This window comes from Paramormyrops kingsleyae, chromosome 25 (assembly GCF_048594095.1).
Source record: "Paramormyrops kingsleyae isolate MSU_618 chromosome 25, PKINGS_0.4, whole genome shotgun sequence".
In the NCBI taxonomy this organism is placed as follows: Eukaryota; Metazoa; Chordata; class Actinopteri; order Osteoglossiformes; family Mormyridae; genus Paramormyrops; species Paramormyrops kingsleyae.
The window spans coordinates 9800961-9816858 of NC_132821.1; the positions used below are offsets into that span (position 1 = coordinate 9800961).

The following is a 15898-nucleotide window of genomic DNA, read 5'->3' on the forward strand; positions in this document are numbered from 1 at the left end:
TAAACAAACATGAGGGAAAATTCAAAAGGCAAAGATGACGTCATGCCTTACCTCAGCACAGCTGCCCACCACACAAACGACAGCGTGTCACCTTACTTTAAAAAAAAAAGAAAAAAGAAAAACGGCGGGAAATGGGGGCCGCGCACGGACAGGGCCCCTCCCTCACACCACATGCGGCTAATTAGTTGGCCATCCAGAGGCACTCAGTCTATTAGTCACCCATTCAGTCAGTCAGTTCTGCCTTTCAACAACAGGGGGCAGTAGAGGTGCACCATTCCCGGAAGCACTGCAATAAGGGGTCGATGCCTGGAGCAGACGGGGCAAGCCCCACTTCCGGCTCCCTGTTCCAAAAATCCGTTTAATATGTGGTGCCCTCCATGGGGGACGTATCAAAATAACCTTTTCATACCAAAACAAAATGTAAATCAGCTCAAATACATGAATAATAAATATTATGCTTGTACTACTAACATTTACACATAATCACAATCTATAAGGCTGAAACATTCCCACACTATGCAAATCATGCCAACACAGTACAATCAGACTTTCAAAGATAATATTAAACAAATAGAACTACCTGCAGAACTATTACCCATAAAACAGGAAAAGGGCAATAAGACCAGCAAATACAATTATACACCATTTAAACCTAATTACAATTATATGGTCAATAAAACAATTAAAATGTCACCTTATATGCATGCTATTAAAAAGTTAAGACCTTTAACCCTCTGGAGTCGACGGCATCGTCGGCAATGCCGTGTATCTTTCTCGTGTATTTCAGTTCATAACTCGCTGAAATCTTATTATAGAAACATGAAAAAAATGCTGACTAAATCCGTAATCTGTCTTCTTTTCAAAACGTCCATTGTCGGAAGTATTAAACTTTTAAAAATTAGGTTAAATCGGCAAAAAATTAAACCATGTCACCTTACTTTGTTTTACCTGCTTCGGGGGCGTTTAGTACCGCTGTCACCCGAAGATCGCTATTCACATTCTAAATAGCCGCATTAGCGTGTATTCAGATCACATTCGCATGGTAATTTGATTAACAGCACAACGGTGAAACGCGATCCAGATACATCTCCATCAGCACCATAAAAGGGGGGTAGGGACGTGGCCAAGTGACAATGGCTCATTCATACACATGAAAGTTGCTAAATATTCAATGAAAGGAGCCAGAAATAGTTACATGAGTTAGGTTTTTCTTATTCATTTATCCAAATGAATATTGCAACTACACCATTTAGTCATCTTCATGTAGCCAAGACTTTGGTGATCAGATATCTGGGATCAAGACAGACTGCCAGCGTTGCTTACTATGTACTTTTATAATGTTTCTGCAAGTGTTCCAAACTGCATTTTGCAATGTCTATACTTTGAATGTCAAATTACAAACTTCACATAAATCTGACATATTTACAAAGTACACTAAGATTAAGATGAGTTTGTTGCCAAACCAAATATATAAGAAATAATTTATTTGCCAGGAATTAAGTTTATGATATTGAATGAAATGTGTGAGCATGCCCCAGTTAGTGAAAGTGTGTCCCCTACCCCTAGACTCCAGAGGGTTAAAAAGGAACACATCCGCAGACTTCCAAGCTCTGCACAAGGGTTGGGCTAAAACGGCATTTACACCTTCCCAAAACACATAAAATCAGTAAGCTTGGGAATAAAATAGGTTAATCGCACAATAAACAGCACAACAGATCAAATAAAATGCTAATAAATGTTAATAATGTTAATATTGATGAATAAGTGCTACAGTGATCAACCAAAACAGTGCTCAATAAAATCTTTACGTGCCATTAAATAAAATCCATACCAAATAAAACACACACACAGAAAAACAAAGCACACTTACCTAAAACCCGAAGTGTCCTCTGTGTGCTTCAGGAAAGTGCATCACGTCAACCCTGTAGGATGGAGTGTCACCACCTAGACGTACCGGGGCAGCTTTCGCCTAGGATCAAGGCAGTTGGATGGATGTCAACTTACCTCTGGGGGTAGGTCGTTTAGGTAGATGGGTGCTTCCTTCTGGGGGTTGGGGGTTTGGGTGAATGTCAGCTTACTTCTGTGATCAGGGTGTTTGGGTGGGAGCGAGCTTACCTCTGGGGTCAGGGGGTTGAGTTGAAAGCAGCTTGCCTCTGGGGTTGGAACATTTGGGTGGATGTGAGCTTACATGAGGGGCCTGCATTTTTGGGTGGACAGCAGCTTGCCTCTGAGATCGTCTGCCGCCGCCCCCCAACTTTCATAGCCAGGACCCCCTCCCTTCCCTAAGGTAGAATAATTCAGACATCCCAACCTGCAAAAACTCAATTCAGGGAGGTGCCCCCAACCGCCCGACATGGAGTGAGATGTAACTTCAACAAACTTGATTTCACAGTTTAATTTCTTCATTAATTTCCTCTAGTCAGCGCACTAAATTACGAAGGTCAATATTATGTATTATTTTGACAATAATATAAGTAGATTATTTTACCATTTATGCAAATTCCTTAATTATATTCCATTGCTACTTTACAAAAGTCTTCAAGGAGTCTTTCATGACAGCATTGGCAACTAACCAAGTGTCTAACTAGTGTAGACCTGAATAATACAGCACATGAAATGACACTTGTTAAACTCAACTCAACATGCATTTTACAGTCGTTTAAACCGTCATGAGCAATGCTGAAATCACTGTTGCTAACAGTACAGCACGCAACACTGTCATTATTTTCATCCTTATTAAACAAGGATACACTTTTGTGTAGTCTGAAGTGAAATACGTTTTATATTTCCGTTTTTTTGGGGCACTCTCCCTCTGTCATGATGCTCCACTGAACCGATAACTTCGGTCCTCGAGAAGTTAAATAAAAGCCCGCCCGCATTGAAATCTGATTGGCTTATTTTGCTAAGTAAACCAATCAGGATGCTGTCTGTCTAGCACAGGCTACAGGCACACACGCAGGGATCCACACATATGCACGTTCTCTCTTTCTCTCTCTCACGCTCATTCCGTCGTACACGCGCGTCTGAAGTGCGCGATGCACACTAGTGATGGGAACTCCGGCTCTTTTCAAAGCTTCGGCTCTTTTGGATCGGCTCCCTTTAAAGAGCCAGCTCTTACGGCTCCCGAATGGCTCTTCGTTTAGTATCACTTGGATGCTTATATTTTAGCCTAATTAAGCAATTATGAATGGTTTGTGTATAAGCAATTTCTTATTCATTATATTCAGACATTACGTATTTTTATGCATTTTTTCATTACAAAAAATACTCAGTTATTACTGTTTAACATTTTAATAAAAGCTTTAAATGAACAACTTAACACAAAACCACAGCAAACACAGCAAACAAATTAAATAAATGCCAAACTCAACAACACAACACTATGACTCTTTGAATAAAAGTTTTTAGGCCAGGTTGGCATTCAGAAATGCCAGATGCCTCAGCTTAGATAGGCTGATGCAATTTTTCCTCTCCGTGATTATTTGTCCTGTTTTTGAGAAGACTCTTTCTGAGGGGACCGATGTAGCGACAATGCAAAGTCTTCCTACCATTACCTTAACCAGGCGTGGGTAGACTGCAGCCTTGGCCTCCCACCAGCTCAGTAGGTCTTCAGCTCTTTGGATGAGGGGCTCCTCAAGATAGGACCTCAACTCCAGCATAGCATCAGCTGTGGGATTTCTCCTTGCAGTGTCTCCTGTTGCTCTTTCATCAAAGAGCCTCAACACAGCAGAAGCTTGTGGTTCCTGTGAACACGCCCCTGCTCCAATTTCTTCCTCTTGGCCCTCTGATGGAGGAGCAGACAGGCTGCTGGGGTTGCATCTTGCTGCTGCTGCTGCACTTATTCTTTGAAATGCCTCATCCACAGCTCTGTTGTCATTAAATGCTACCTTTTTAAACCGGGGATCCAGAGCGGTGGCTTCTGAAAGCACAGTGTTGTACTCCATCCTCAGAAATTTTCTGTCCATGGATGAAGAAAGAGCGATAGCCAGCTCCTTTACTTTATCCACTGTTACACTCCGTTGGTGGTGGGCTGTTACCCGCTGTAGATGCTTGCAGAGAGGAAGCATTTTGGAGGCTGTGACATAGCTGAAAAAGAGAAAATGTGAAAATAAGATTTTGCAATGTGATACATTGCCTTTTTTACAATTAATAAATCATTTGTCTGTAATACATAGTATTTTGCTATTTACTACAATCTTTAACTGTATAGTAGTAAAGTAAAAACAAAATTGTTCAAGGTACCTTTCTGCACTTATCTCCACAGTCACCTCCTCAAAGGGCTCCAGAATGGTGCAGACCTCTTTCACTGTCTCCCATTCCTCTTGACTTAAAGTTTCAACAGGAGCGTTGATTACAGCCAGGGTGGAGATGATGGCATCTTTTGACTCAAGGATGCGTTTCAACATATAAAATGTTGAGTTCTACCTTGTACCACACTCTTGTTTGGGCCTTAGCTCTGGCATCCCCATCTGGCGTTGCATAGACTTCAGCTTCTCTGTGGCAATTGTGCTTTTATGGAAAAACTCTACAACAGCCTTTATTTTGTCCACAGTTGGTTTCACCACCTTCAGCGCATCTTTAACTATCAGGTTTATTGTGTGTGCAAGGCATGGGTTGTGAGTCCACTGCAAATTTTTTATGGCTTTTGTTATGTTTGCTGCATTATCAGTAACACAGCACACCACTTTGTCATTTACTTGCCATTCTTATGCCACTCTTAGTAGCTCCTCTGCTAGGTTTTCTGTGGTATGTCTCTCAGCAAACTCAAAACAGTCAAGAAGGCAGGATGTCATTTTAAAGTTTTCAATAAAATGACAAGTGACAGACATGTATGAGCATGTTGTTCTGGATGTCCAGCAGTCAGTTGTAAGGCAAACTGCTGAAGCTTTTTTGACTCTGTCTTGCCAATGCACACTCCTTGTTATATAGTTGTGGAATAATTGTTTGGGACAAAGTTTTTCTGCTAGGGAGAACATACACAGGGTTTAAGGCCTGTACAAAAGTTTTAAATCCTCTGTCCTCCACAATGGAAAATGGTTGAAAGTCGCTAGCTATCATTTTAGCCAGCTCCTCATCGACACTTATTTGTTTGTCTGGCGTCATCTGTTTTGGAATAAATGTGCTTATTTTGGTTTGAACTGAAGACCGTGTTATACCTGCAGTTTTCGGTAAGACAGTGGATGCTGCAGCAGAAGTACTTGGGTCTTTTCCAGGGTCAGTGGATGGCAGGCGAGAGGGCACGCTCTCCTCCAGTTGCACGGATGGGTGGGTGGTTCTTATATGTCAGTGCAGGTTTGTTGTTGACCCTGCTCTAACGGATATTTTCATATTACAAATTCTGCACTTAGCTTTGCAGTCTCCAATATCACTGAAATGCAGCCAGATGCTGCTTCTTTTTCGGCTTTCACTCATTTCTTCACTTTTCCTTTTTTCTTTACGATGCGCTTGCATTTAAATCTCTGGCTCCTTGTCTGTCGCAGCGACACGTACACAGAGCGACAGTGTCCTGTACCAACACTCGCTATCTTCGGAGCGTCTGCCCCCCTTGCTTCTTTCACATAATGGTACGATCCTAGTCCCATGTGTCGTTCGTGAACGAGCCGGCATTATGAGCCAATGGTCTGTGTGCCCATATAAATGAAGTCCCGTCCCTACCGAATGTATTTTCAGCAGAGCCGAGCAGGAGCGGCTGAAACTTCGGCTCCTCTCGTTCGCTTCAAAGCATCGGCTCTTAGAGCCGGTGTTCTGTCGAGTTGAGCTACTTTGTCGAGTTAGGCTACCGTAGTGCTAATCGATAACCCTAACCCTAACCTCTTACCTTAACCCTAACCACCCAAAAACCCCTAAAACCCTTACCTTAACCCTAACCCCTAAAAGCTAACCCTAATTCCAAGACGGTGGAACTGCACATGCGCCGAAAGGCTCGATAGCACGTTTCGATAGGTAGCTCAACTCGTCAGAACACCTGGCTCGTTCGCTAACGACACATCACTACTTTATATCCGCTACACAATATTGGCAGTATGATCCGATTTCGATTTCGCCGTATTTACCCTGAAATTTCTGCACGAATTCGCCACCACACCACAAATATATAGTGTATACTATAATATAATTTACCCAAACAACAGATCCCTTATGTTGCTTGCTCATATACATTTGATTTGTGTCTGTCTTTGCCATTTCAAAACCATGTTGTGACTCTTGGCTGACTTTAATATAAGCTATTGGAGCTGTAATAATTTCCGTTTTACAATACCTTGATTAATGTGGAAGATCGTAATTTAACATACATAGGACGATAATAAAGAATGTTTGCTTTCTTATGCGTCGGTCACGCTAAGCAACCGCAACGCCCCGCATACCATCGGAAACCTACAGCGATTCTGAACAATTGTAGCGGAGAAATTTCGCCCCGCCTTGGTAGGGGAAAACTGGCGGTTATTCTACCCAGCGAGACTAAGTAATGAGAGGATCTGAGTCCCTCACCCCGAGTTCTTTTAGTCCCAGTATTTGCGTGTGCAAATATGTTTTACCCGTCCTGCTGCGGGAGGGTGTTGGAAGGCAGGTTCAGGGGACAAAAATGGACACGGTGGCACCCTGAAGTATATACGTTTTCGGCCGGGTACCGATATAATCTGCCGACAACCCTGCACTCCCAAAACCTAGCACGTCGGGTGCGACGCCCCTACCCCCGGGTAGTTACACAATGTTTGAACGCATAAACCACCCTAAACACAAACGAGTGATTTATATTGTAAACGGAAAGGTCGCTTCTCTTTCCGCTGTCCTCCAACCTTAAACAGCAAGCTATAAAACGGACGGCATGAAAGAAAATACTTCAGGCCACAGAGCTGAATTAGGCCCCGATGACGCAGAGGAAATTGAATAATTCAAACATCCCCTTTTTTAGCAATTCACCAATTTGTCCCGTTGTCATCAATAACAGAAAAAGACAGATTTAACTCAAAACGGAAAAAAAAGGAAAGAAAACATCTCAGGGTTACACAGCAAAGCATAGCACAATACCAATCGTCATTCACCTATTCGAAATACAGCGCGTAAATGACATTAAACAAACACTTCGACTGCGCTTAATTACATCCAACACACACTTATGCATACAATTGTCCAGATCTGCAACTCTGCCGAGACCTTCACCCGATTGAGGAGAGTGAAGAAAAGGAGCAGGTTTACCAGTCAACGACGGAATGGGTCGAGATGAGTTGTAGGGGGAGGCCTCTGTATGGCAGGGTCACTCACTCGCGCTGCATCCGAGGTCGAAATCGCCCGCGTATACGCCCGTGTAACACAGCTCCGGGGCCCTGGATCTCAAAACCGGCGCGCGCTGCCTCCACTTCAGCACCGCTAATCCGGGTGCCCTCCTCCGCGATATTCCCCAGCTCCTTCAGTTCCACCGGATGCCAGGACACGACTTAGACTCCCGAAGATGCCACTCGTCATACCCGCTGTCGTCGACACCACTCAAACAGACCCTCCGCGTCCCTGTCTTCCGCTGCAGACCGAGATCGCGTCCGGCGTATGCACACCAGGCTACCCGCCATGCTCTCCGCTTGGGATGGCGCAGCCCCAATAATCCCCAACTCCAACACAAGGAAAAAAAAAACAACAGACTTTCGTCCTGCCAAAACGAAGCTGGGCTCCAACTATACTAGCCGCGATTCCTTGTAAAAAAAACTTCACGCGACTCTGCTTCCACTTCGCCCAACCGACCTTTTTTTTTACCGCTCCCCTCACTACCAGAGACTCGCCCAGCAACGCTACTCATTGAATAGGCTAAGGCATGACCGCATGATCCACCGAGCCCAGAGACTAGCAGGAAAACTTTAAAATAAAAACTACGGATCTTTATATCCGCTACACAATATTGGCAGTATGATCCAATTTCGATTTCGCCGTATTTACCCTGAAATTTCTGCACGAATTCGCCACCACACCACATATATATATAGTATACTATAATATAATTTACCCAAACAACAGATCCCTTATGTTGCTTGCTGATATACATTTAATTTCTGTCTGTCTTTGCCATTTCAAAACCATGTTGTGACTCTTGGGTGACTTTAATATAAGCTATTGGAGCTGCAATATTGTCCGTTTTACACTCTCTTGATTAATGTGGAAGATCGTAATTTAAAATACATAGGATGATAATAAAGAATGTTTGCTTTCTTATTTGTCGGTCACGGTAAGCAACCGCAACGCCCCGCATACCATCGGACAGCTACAGCGATTCTGAGCAATATTGGCAGTATGATCCAATTTCGATTTCGCCGTTTTGACCCTGAAATTTATGCCTGAAAGCACTCGCTCACTAATTGGAGCGAGCCAGCCTTAAAGGGCCCAGATCGCATTACTGATGGTACCACATATTGTTCTAATCCGTACTGTTGTGACACAGACATGACATACAGTGACTACTAATATTAGCAGGATAGGCTCAATGTATAATGTTCCGAATATTTTGGTATATTGCTCGGCATTACTGGTTCTTTAATACATTTATTTGAGTCACTGTTTACGTGACCTGATGTTTACGTGAGATCTCAGCCTAATTGTTACGTTGGCAGATTGTTGGGGGATGAGTAGCCCTGCATGTGCATCGCAGAGAAGTGCAAAACAGCAATCAAGGAAACAATAGCCCTAGGCTGGCAAGCCCAATCCAGGTATTTGTCCCCTCATGTCAGAAGCTGATGTTAACGTCTTGAGTAATTGACCTGCTTGATTCAAATGCTGATGACTCCCAGGCTGAGGAATTTGTAACTAAATAGTTGGATTAAAAATATTTGCATCATTGTAATTTGCTCACAACTACAGCTAACTTGCCTGTGTGGCCTGTTCCCTGTCCCTTGTTTTCTTCTGCTTATTACTTACTTTTAGTTGAATTTCCAATTGTCATCTCCATTGTTTAGTGCTCAATGTCTTTGATAAATAACATCATATATATAATATATCTAATATAAGTTTAATAACTTTATAATTTAAGTTAGGACAAGCTTAATACTAATTGTATATTGAGGGAATAATTAATAAAATAAAGGGAATGATTCTATAATGCTGTAACTAATCAAAACGAGAACTGACTGGCGCTGGCAAGGCAAGGCTACCTATTCGGAACAGATAGGGAGGGCGACAGAGAATATCAGCGGCCCCTACTTATCTTTTAGCCTTCCAGAAGGACAACTACAGTACGAGCCGGCTGGAATCACACATGTGGTTGTCACGTACACGGAAGGTACCGAGAAGGGGGGGATGCCCAAAGGGCTTTAAAAGGGATACAGCTGATACATATGGCAGAGCCTCCTCCTGTACATGCTGAATGTATGTCAGACGGCCGCTCCCTGATTATAATTAGTCAAGACAATAAACCGGTGATTTGCAACTTCTCCCCGTGTCAGCTGTGAATCTCTTCTCATCCACGGACTCGGTGGAGACGCCGTGCTCCAACAATTTGGGGGTTCGTCCGGGATCCCCAGGAGATTCGCAGGATTCGGCTAAGGGGTGACGCGGCCTACTTGGACACAGAGAACTGCGAGGCGCCGACTAGAAGAGGTATGCAGAGCCTGTTATATCAAAATCTGCACATTGGATATGTCAAATTGAGCAGTTTGAAGTGTCCAGGGGCCCGTCGGTAAATTAAGACGGAGGAGAGGTTGCACGCACTGTGTTTATATAATATATTGGGTATGTCTTTGTATTGTGTATGCATTGTGTCCAGGTATTGTGCGCAGAGAAATAGAACCTTAAGGAGCGGAGGGCACGGGACCCCCGCAGGGAAATAGAATTTTAAGGAGCAGGCAGGGAAATAGGACCTTAGGGAGCGGAGGGTACGAGACCCCCGCATTGTCTTTGGTGTGGCAACCCCACTATTTGCTGACGAGCGGTAGAAAAGCTGGGTTAGAATCCCGGGGACTTCAAGACCCCCGAATGCTAGATTGGCCAGAGGGAATAAGGTCCCCCTCTCTAAAACAGGTTGGAGTCTCGAGACGAGGAGTCTCAAAGCTATTTGTGTGTTGTTGTGCTGAGTTGTGGGTGAGCAGGGTTGTGGGTTCTTCCTGTTCAGGGTGCTCGCCGCTCGCTCTCTGTTGGTCGAGCTGCCCGTGGCTCTGCTGTCACTGCTTGCGGTCTTACAGTTTGTCAGAACCGAAGGGGAGTTCTCAGCAATTGGATGCCCAAAAGCGTGCCAGCCCGGCCGCACCCGCTGACTCAGTACGGGCAGGGCCGACGGGTACCTCGGGCGTTCATTACAACTGCCGAGCAGGACCTCGCCTAGGGTGAGTTCTAAGAACACCCCTAGCTTGGACTCTCGGGAGGGTGGGTGACGCCTGAAGGCTATTTTGCCGGCCTTGGTCGAGTCAGAACACCGGTAGTGCGGCCGATAAGCTGACTCCCACCTGGGTTGTCTCAGTTGTGCGTACAGAACACCCCCTTCCAAGTTGACATTGCTGGGGATCTGGGGGGTTTCGGCTGGGAGCGGGCCTGTTTGACTGGGATTGGGCTTGTGTGACGTGCCCTGTTCAGGGGGGACACAACAGTGAGCTGCTCTGAATATAGTCTTATTATTTTAGAAGTTGTTGATTTATGTATTGGTGGTGTTTGTTGGTAGGACATTCGACTAGGATAAGGAGGTGTACTAAGTGTGGGTGGCTGAACCCACATCCGGAGGCAGAAGGGCTGTTAGACAAGGGATCTAAACAGTCAGGACTGATTAAAGATGGACCGCGAGTTTGATCGGGAGCTAGATGATGGGGGATGGGCGCCCCCGGAAAATACAGTGTGGAAGCCACTAGTAAAGCAGATCCAGGTGGTGAAGGAAGCTATAGAAGGGGCAAGTGGTGAAGGAGATAAAGAGAAGGAGGTAGCTGATGCCGGGGAGCGTATGTGTGGGGCGGTTCGAAGCGCCGGGTGTCGAGTAGAGGATAAGCGCTCACTGGGAGAATTACTGTGGAAAAAGGAGAGAGAGCATGCTAGCCAAAGGGACGAAGCAGCAAGGCAGAGGGCGACAGCCAGTATAGTGCAGAAAGGGCAGTGAAAAAAAGAGGAAGAGAGGCATGAGAAGGAAAGGAGAGTGTGGGTGAGATTAGCCATATTTTGGCAAGGGACAGACCACCTCCATAGTGAGGAAAAAGGGGAGGGTAAGTCACTCCCTCCCGTAAAAGAAAAACAAGTAAAACATGGGGATCGTTCCTCAGTGTATAAGGGTAGGGAGGCGCTCCCAACAGCGCCCCTGGCCCATATGTGCCCCATGATCAATGTGACAGGAGGAACCTTCCACATTCGAACACAGGATACTCAGGAAGTCTCAGACTGTGTCTGGTCTGGGAAGGCAGAGGAAGAGTCAGACAGGGACTCAGACATAGGATCTGAGTGCTCTAGTCAAGTGAAAAGAGACAGGTCAGATGTCCGTGAAAATACAAGGGCACAAGAGCAGCCAGCATTTAGCAACAGAGTATTGAGGGAACAGGCAGAAAACCTAGGGGGAGGTGGATATGCTAAACCCGTCACACCAGGGAGAGAGCTAGGCCTCAGCGGCCGGACGCAGAAGAAAGTAGAGGTGCTGGGCCAGTTGTTAGGGTTACTGGAGGAGGAGGAGACAGAAGTGGCCCTACAGATAGACGGACTCAGCGAGGAGTACATAGAGGGACTGCCAGGCCCGTCTGGAAATAGATACGGCCTGCGCTCCAGAGGCAAGCAGCTCCCCCTATTGAGAGGAGCAGGCAATGGAAGGGAAAGGTATAAACCTTTCTCTATAGGAGATGTGCAGGCCTTGGCAGATAAAATGCCCCCCCCGGCAGAGGGGGGAGGACAGTGGATGGAGAAGTTAGACCAACTCACTCAGGGCATGACGCTTGCACTGGGAGATTTCCAGGCGGTGGCAGCCCGCTGCTTGACTAAACATTCCCTACAGGGCGTAGAAGACAGAGCAGGGACTATTACATATGCAGACAATATGTGTCTGACGATGGTGGTGATGCGCTTGGGTGACGCCATGCGGGAGATGTTCCCCGCCCCTAGTGGAGCAGCCGTCCCAAAGTTTACGTGGGATCCTAAGGTTCACCCTAGAGAATATCTGGATAAATGTAAAGAGGATTGGACCCGTCAAACCGGGTGCCACCCGGGGCAGGAAGGGGTGCAGCGGGAGTTGTTCAGGCGGGCAGTAATGGAGTGGGTCCCAGAGGCAGTTAGGTCAGCTATACTGGGCAACCCGGAACTCCCGGGAGCAGACTCCCATGTGTGGGACCGGCATGTAGTACACCATCTGCAGGGGGCACAAGATGAAGCTAAAAGGAAAGAGCAACCTTAAGGAACTACAGACACAATTACTGAAGCTGCAGGTGGGCGAAGCGAGGCAAAAGGCTAATGAAGCTAAAAGGAAAGAGCAGGGAAAGCAGATGGTGCCGGGGGTGTCCCCAGGGGGACCACCCATATACCCGCCCGGCCCTTGGAATGGGCCACCCACCTACCAACAGGGGAGGTGGGGCCAGCAATGGGGAAGGGGCCGAGGCGGTTGGGGTCGGGGATACAGGGGCTGGGGAAGGGGCTCGCCGCAAAGAGGACCACCGTCAGGTGTCTGTTTCAGGTGCCGGGCAGAAGGACACTGGGCAAGACATTGCCCAGCACCTGTCCCGGCCAGTATACGCGGCAGGGGAGGACCTCCTGGAGTCCAGGGACTGTCAACCGATCCACAGGTGATGGCACCCAACCCCCAAGCGGCTCCCACAGCAGGACAATATCCAGCAGTGGAGGCAGGGGAGTGGGACTGGTACCCTTCCTCACCATGACGGTTCCCGCGAGCGGCCCGGGACGCAGGGGAGGCAGACCCTATGCTGTCCCTTATGGTCATGGACAAAGAACTGCCATTTCTGGTAGACACGGGAGCCACGTATTCCACTCTTAACGTGGTTCCACAACAACATCATCTGTCTACCTCAACAGTGACCGTTGTGGGCTTCTCGGGGGAAGAACAGAGACTGCCAGTGACTAAACCGGTGAAGGTTGCGGTGGGAAAACAGACCTTTCTCCACCCCTTCGTGGTGTCTTCTTCCATTCCAGTGAACCTCCTGGGACGGGACATGCTGGTGAAGCTGGGGGCCTCGATCCTGTGTTGTGCAGACGGACTGGTGGTCACCCTGCCGGAGGGCACTCGCCTGGGGTGCGACGCCCGCACTGCGGGCACGGGACAGTGGCTGGTACAGCCGGTCCAGAGTCAGGCCCTAGCAGACATCTATTGGGGCCTGCTGGAACCCAGCCTGACTGGCATCCTGGCGGCCTACTCAGCGTGGCGGCCCTGGATCTCGCTCCTAGAGGCCTCTGTACCCCCACCTGACCCTCCTCATGTGACCCTTTCCTACGACAGGGATAGTACTGATTGGTATGAGGAACTGTTTGTTGAGCAACTAGAAGGGCAGCAGTGGCAAGTTGCCTCTGAGAACTTATATGTGGGTCCCGAAGGGGTAGCCTCAGCCACACTGCTTACCCCAGAACAGCTGCCCTGGTACATGATGGGACAGGAAGCTGTCCCACATGTCTCTCTGGCCCTCCATCCCAAACACCAGGCCAAGGATTTGGGCCCGATGGTGAAACGGGCCAGAGAAACTGAGGACTGGGTGCAGACCCAGATCCCACAGGTCTCCTTCTCGCCCTCCTGCAGTACCTATCGCATACAGGTCACAGCACAGGACACAGCCCTCCTGCAACATGAGCAGATAGCTAGAGATCACGGGTGTGAAAAGATGGACCACCCAAAGGCGTCGGCCCTTCTGGCGTCTCTGCCAGATTCGCTGTGGTCCACCAGCCCCACAGAGGTAGGTCTAATATCCTGCATGCCAGTGCAGTTCCAACTTCGATCAGGGGAGGGTCCCCTCTGGCTCAGACAGTACCCGCACAAGCCGGCGGCGGAGGAAGGTTTAGCTGAGACTATAGAGGGCCTCTTGCATGCCGGGGTGTTAGAGCCCTCCACGTCTCAGTGGAACACCCCCATCCTCCCAGTGGCAAAACCCGGCACAGGCAAATATCGGATGGCCCACGACTTACGCGCCATAAACAACCTCCTGCTGACCCCTACTGTTCCAGTTCCAAACCCATATGTTGCCCTAACTAATCTGACCCCGCAACAAAAATGGTTCACATGCATTGATCTAGCAAATGCTTTTTCTGTTTGCCCCTAGCAGAGGAGTGTAGGGACATATTCTCATTCACTTACAGGGGCTGCCAGCTGCGGTACACCCGCCTGCCTCAAGGGTTTGCCCTTTCTCCAGGTATCTTTAACCAGGTCCTGAAGCAGGCTTTGCAGGGGTGTCCTCTCCCGGACGGTGTCACCCTCGTCCAATACGTGGACGATCTTTTGATCGCGGCCCCAACAGCGGAGGCGGCCCTACAGGCCACCCAGTCAGTGCTGCGCCTTCTGTCAGAAAAAGGCTTTAAGGTCAGTAAAGACAAATTGCAGATTGCTAGGACAGCAGTGACCTTCCTAGGACGAGTGTTGTCGGTGGCAGGAACAGGCCTCTCCCCAGCTCATCGGTCGGCTATCTTGCATTACCCAAAGCCCATCACAGTAAAAGACATGCTATCTTTCCTAGGGCTCACAGGTTACAGTCGCACCTACATTCCAGATTACACGGGACTTACACAGCCCCTGAGGGCGCTTGTCCGAGAACACGGCCTACGTAACCTCAGGGCGCCCCTTAACTGGGACCAAGCATCTGAGGAGGCGTTTATCACCTTAAAGCAGAGGCTAGCACAGGCCGCGGACCTAGCCCTCCCAGATTACTCTCTCCCGTTTCACTTGGATGTGTCGGAAACAGGAGAGGTCGTCAACGGCATCCTGTTTCAGAAAAAAGGGGGAGAGAGGAGAGTGCTGATGTACGTCAGCATAAAACTCGATACTACAGAAAAAATACACCCCGCATGCACAAGGCACGTGGCGGGAGTGGCCAAAATTATTCAGAAAACAGCACACATAGTGATGGGACATCCGCTGCACATTCTGACCTCGCACAGTGTGGTGGCTTATGTGAATTCACAGACGTTTACCATGACGTCACTCAGGCAACAGAGACTTAGTAAAATACTAGAGGCACCTAATCTGAATTTTTCTCACGAAGGGATCAACATGGCAGACCACATGAGCGGGGGAGAACCACACGAGTGTGAGTACCGAGTTCAGAAGGAGGAGAAAGTCAGACCAGACTTAGGGGCAGAAAAAATAGAGAAAACAGACGATTGGTTTACAGATGGGTGTTGTTTTAGAACAGACACAGGAGGGTTGCAGGCAGGGTATGCAGTGGTGGCCAGACAAGGCCAGGATTATGTAACCTTGAAGGCAGACAGGCTGGGGGGAGCCCAGTCAGCCCAGAGAGCCGAGGTGATAGCGGTTATCGAGGCCCTGAAATTAGCAGAAGGGAAAGAAGTTACCATATACTCAGACTCAGCATATGCTGTAGGCGCAGTGCATGTGGAACTCAGCCAATGGCTGAGGGCAGGATTCTTGACCGCGGGAAACAAGCCAATAAAACACGAAGCAGAAATGAGGGAATTGGCAAAGGCCTTGATGCTTCCCAAAAAAGTGGCAGTGGTCAAGTGCAAGGGACATGAAGGGTCAGGAACAATGGTAGCGAAAGGAAATCAGGCCGCAGATGAGGAAGCAGAGAGGGTCGCAGGGTACGTGGTGTCCAAACAGATGATCACGGGAGGAAGTTCACCAGAATTACCGACTGACCCTAGAGAAAGTTAAGCACGAACAGGACAAGGCCTCCCCAGAGGAGAAAACGATGTGGAGAGAGAAAGGGGGGCACAAGATGGAGGGGCTATGGCAGAGTAAGGAAGGGAAGCCAGCCCTTCCCCCAGGCCTTCGCCAGACAATCTTGGCAGAAGC

General features: G+C 47.8%; 1 pseudogene; it reads right to left on the bottom strand.

Moving 5' to 3' along the window:
- Nucleotides 1-261: 261 nt before the first annotated feature.
- Nucleotides 262-494, bottom strand: LOC140583165 (U2 spliceosomal RNA; annotated as a pseudogene).
- Between the last annotated feature and the right edge of the window lie 15404 nt (nt 495-15898).